Genomic DNA, 5,202 nt, shown 5'->3' with positions numbered 1-5,202 from the left:
CGGCGCCAGCGCACGTGACCAGGGCGGGAGGGGAGCGGCGGGGGCAGAGTTGCGCTGCATCACGTGACTCGCCGGAGGGACGCGGGAGCGTGGGGTGGGGGGCCCCCCCTCCCTCTTGACCGTTCGCGCGCGCTCCGTCACGTGGGCGGCTCCTCGCTCCCTATTGGGCATCGCGGGTGCGCGGGGCGCGTGACGCGACCCCTTGTCCGCTATTCCCCCTCCGCCCGTCGCGGCCCCGCCCCGCCCGGCCCAGGGCGGCTGGCGGAGATCCCGGCTTCAGCCCGAGTCCAACCTCCGGCCTAACGCCACCGTGTCAACCAGGCCATGGCACGGAGTGCCACGTGCAGCCTTTCCTTGCGCACCTCCAGGGACAGTAGCTCCGCCACCTCCCAGGGCAGCCCATTCCAACGCCCAGTCACTTTCTGAGAAGAAATTCCCTGGCACACCTTGAGGCTTTGTCCTGCCGCTAAATTATCTGGGAGAAGAGGCCGATGCCCACCTGGCTCCACCCTCCTGTCAGGGAGCCGCAGGGATCGATGAGGTTCCCCACGAGTCGCCTCTTCTCCAGGCTGAGCGGTCCCCTCAACCCTAAACTCCCTCAGGCGCTCTTCGTAAGGCTTTGCTCCAAACCTCTCCCCAGCTCCGTTGCCCTTCTCTGGAGCCACTCCCGCATTCAGAGTGCTGCTCTTCCTGAGCCGATGGCCCTGTCTGCCCCCGCATCCTCAGCGGCTCGACCCAGGCTCCGGGCCGGGGAACAGAGCCCGTCTGTGGCTGGATCGCTGCTGGTTCTGCAGCAGTGCAGGCTGGGGCCAGTAAGGCCTCGGTCCGGGTGGATCCCAGAGACGGGGCTAAGGGTCTTCTGACACAATCAGTTCTCTTCATTCGAAAGTATTTAGGCAGCCTATAAACCCCTGCTAGACCTTAGCATTAGCACAGTCTTGTGCCTTCACTATTCCAACACCTGCACACCAAGCAGGGACAATCTAGGAAAGGGAAGATTGGAAACCAGCATTCCCAAGAGAAGTCTTTTGTTAACATAGGAAATGGCTTCCTGCTTTCTCAAAATTTACTTTTTTTTTTTCCTGACAGTGGGTCAGAAGGCAGCTGGGGGTTGCAGGGAGTGGAGAGCTGATGGATCTGAAACATGAACCAGTAAGGTCAAGCCCACTGGAGCTATCAATCTCTTTTTGAGAGTGGTCAGTTAAGGAAAAAGCTAAATTCAGAGAAGAAATTGTAATTAAAAAAAAAAAAAAGGAAAAATCAATTTTGGTAACCCAGAGATCATGTGTGGATGGGTTGCTCTAAAAGGAAATCAATGATGCTAAAGAAATTCTGCTCTGGAATACGAGGCAAGGAAAGCACAGTGGTAGGTCCCGAATAGAATGAGAATTTTCCTGCCAAGTTGCTGCTTACTGCGCTGCCAGCATCAGGAAAGTACTGCTGAATACATTGTGGGAATTCTGGAGCAACAGAAAGAAAAGGCATAAATAAGATACATGGAAAAGCGTCATCATTGCCTCCATGGGAGGCCCAAAAGAGCCAGAAAGGGAACATACACAACATTTGTTTTCAGGTTTTGCTTGTGGCTTCGCAAAGGAGTTGTCTGTCAAGAACAGCTGCCTTTCCTGACATTGCTGGGAAATGGTGCAAAGGTGGAGCTGCATAAACAAAACTGTGATTTTAGTTCTGCAGGACAGCCCTGCTTAGTTACCATATGCAGAAACCCAGTTGTTTTAACAAGCATCAGAACACAAGCTCCAAGTCAGGTGGGTTTTTTTTATTCACATGGTTTTATTTTTCTGCTTGTTAGTTATCAGTAGTCAGTTTTCACACTAATTATATCATTCAATAAGTTTTTAAACAGCAGTTGCAGGAAGTTTATATTGTGTCTGAGCTTTTTGAGCAGCTGAAGCACCTACAAAAGTGTTCTGTGTGGAGCAGAAATAATTTTATTATCTTGCAAATAACTAGTTTCAGTTCTTTTTCTCTCAGTGTGGCTTTTTGCAAAAGCCAGCAATAACAAAAAGCAACCTTCCTCTAACATTTCTTTTTCTACGAGGAAAAGGGTTATGAAACCTGATATCTGTTACATGGTTTTCTGGGGTCCCAAGGTGAGGGAAGAGACGAGACAGTTGACTCCATGCATCAGAAGGCTTGATTTATTATAATATGATATATATAAGATATAAAAACTATACTAAAAGAATGAAGCTAGAGATTTTACTACCAAGGCTATCCTAAGAATAGAAAAGAATGTGTAAACGAAAAGTCTTCTCAGCCCGAGACACTGGACAGGTGTCCTGTGATAGGCCCCTAACTGGAAACAGTCCGATGGGGCCAATCACAGACCTTCCCGTCGCATTCCACAGCAGCAGATAAGAATTGTTTACAGTTTGCTCCTGAGGCCTCTCAGCTCTCAGGAGAGGAAAATTCCTAAGTAAAGGATTTTTCATAAACTATGTCGGTGACAGATATCCATCTTGGAAAAGTTATGACCGACTGGAAGTGTTATGAAAGCATTAAGTAGGCCAAGCAGGCAAAGCAATGCTATTCAGAGACAAGTTTTGTAGAACAAAAGGAATTGTTTCCCAAGACACCACACAGATAATGTGTGTTGCTGGCCTTGGTGGGTCAGCTCAGGTGCTGATCCCTCTCTCCTACACCAACAGCCTCAGTGTGCATCTCTTGGTAGCAGTAGCAGGTGACTGTGAAGGGCTTTCCTCAAGTGACCAAAGTGGGGACACTAGAAATTCAACATGGATAATAGCTTGGCATGGAATTATACCCCAAACCCTAAAGCAACCTGGTTCTGTAATTCCGTTCTGAATGATGTGTTGTCAAACCTGGAGATCACAAAGGCGTGCAGAGTCATAGATAAACCCAAGTTTACAGGAATTTATGATCTTGTTAATTGTGGATTTAAATGCTTGTTCTGTATCTGCAACTCTGTAAGTGACCACAAACAGTGAAGAGTTCTGATGGCAACTGTCAGTGACCTGTTAAAGGATATTAAAGGAAGATAATTCTTCAAACTGTTTCTTGTGTTTCTCCTCATTAAGCATAATTTTTTCCATCAGTAGGTTAACTGTTTTCACTCAGACTGTGGAGTCCTAGGATATGATGCCAGCTAAATCTGATGTGAAAACAATCTGGAGCTAAATGTTGCCTGCCTGGAGCTGACATCTCCCTCCAGTTCTGTTCTGCAGTGCTCACCATCGGCTTCCTGTGGCACACAAAACAAACCTACAGCTGCTGTTCAGCAAAACCCGTTTGAAAGTGATCCACCTGCAAAAGGGTGTGAGGACCTCCCCCTAAATCAAAGCAGGAATTCTGACATCTGCTGTTTGGCAGCAGCTGATTCCACTGGAGGAAGGCTCTCCATTGAGAAATGTGTGGGAAAATATTGACACTCTGTGGCCAGACAGATAAAATGCAACTTGTGAAATTTCATGGGTTTTTGTCACTTTCTTCCATTTCACCAAACAGGAATGTAGTAAAGAACAGTTTGTAGGGTTTTTTTCCTTGTTGATAATTTCAGTATCTTTTCAGTGAATTTTGTTTATTGTTATAAAATGGCACAAACAGGCAAGCTATGACAAATATTAAAAATAAATGATTAAACAATACTTTGCATCCAAACCCCCTGAATTTAGGAGCACTGAGAGTGAGACTATTGTTGCTCTGGAGCCTGTCAAGTTGCACAAAGGACATTTTCAGGTCCATGCCTGCACTGTCATTTTAATACCATTTTCTTCCTATGGAACTGGAACAAGGGAAGGCCACCAAAAAGGGAACTGAATTTGTGTATTCCAAAGAAGGATTTCCTCCAGTCTGATCTGGACAGCATACCTCCAAAGTATAAATTTTTTACTTCCCATAGAAGTAACAGGTATGGTATTACCTATATTATATTTAGTTCAGGTAGGGAGTAGGGTTGAGCGTCATTAGATAGTCTCTTTAGGTCTTCCTCTTGATAGAAACCAAAGGAATACTAAAAAAAAGCCCTCAAAAAGCCAGTCCTTGCTTCCTGACTTTTACATTCTCCATCCAACAGGTGGAGAAGCAAATACTAGGATGCAGGAGCCTTTTTTTGGCACATGTAACACCGATGTTTTTGTAAGCATACACATTTTTTTTTGCTCTTTTAAAATTTTCTCTTCAGCTAGAAACATTAATAATAATAAAGAATTGAGCTTAAGGCCTCTCACAATAGTCAGAGCTGTATTTTAATTAGTTTCTAAGGTGAAAATGGCTTGTGTGCAGTATGTGGCGCATATTGTAGGTAAGGGTGCCAAAGAAGTTTGGTTTTAAGTTGTCCTGAGGAGACAAAGCTAAGATGTTAGGGGTCAAGGAAGAAGAGATCTGTGAGTTTAAGACATACAAAGAAGGACATGAAACGAGACATAAAAGTGACATAAAAGAATACAGAGCACTGATAATTTATGTGGGAAAAACTGAAACAGCTTGGGTAGCGCTTGAATAAGTATGTCTAGAGAGACCTCTCAGGACTGATAAAATTCTGCATCCTGATAAAATTCCAAACAGCTGTGGAAATTATAATTGCAGAGACTAGAGTGATAATATTTATGAAAAATATTCTACAGTCATATACAAAGGACATAGTAATTCAAACAAAAATCAAAGCAAGGCAAATAATTTTCCTTTCCATGTTGTCCTGCTGTTGAAGCACCTGCCAGCTGAGGGATGAGAACATGAGGGAAAAAAGTCTTTGTTCTGTGCCATATTTCTCCACATTCACCTTGTTGTCAGGGTGCAATGCAGGGAGTTAAGGCAGGGTCTGATGGTCAGGACCTGTCCCACTGTCCCCAGCCAGGGAGCAGGCAGGATTGGAGCATATGCAGGGGCACCACCAGCCCTGGCCATCAGGCATATGTGCTGAGCAGGATCTCACACCTGTGGGTATGTCTGTGTCCTAGTGGCTGCCATCCTCCAGCACAGGGATGAGTCCCAGCAGGCCAGACATGTGGGGACTGAGAAAAGACAAGGACCTCTGGGAGCTGTGACACTGTGACGCTGTGGCATCAGCGAGGGTGTAGCAGGTGAGTTTTTGTGTTTCCAGCTAGAGTCATTTCCTTCTAGAAAGAGTTAACTGGAAAGCACAGAGCTGATAGCCCGTCTGCTGCCAATTGTGCTACCAAAAACCATTTTCCTTCACCAAATGTTTGTCCCAGGAAATGATGG

Source organism: Serinus canaria, chromosome 1 (assembly GCF_022539315.1).
Source record: "Serinus canaria isolate serCan28SL12 chromosome 1, serCan2020, whole genome shotgun sequence".
Taxonomy (NCBI): Eukaryota; Metazoa; Chordata; class Aves; order Passeriformes; family Fringillidae; genus Serinus; species Serinus canaria.
Note: the sequence above shows the minus strand (reverse complement) of the source record.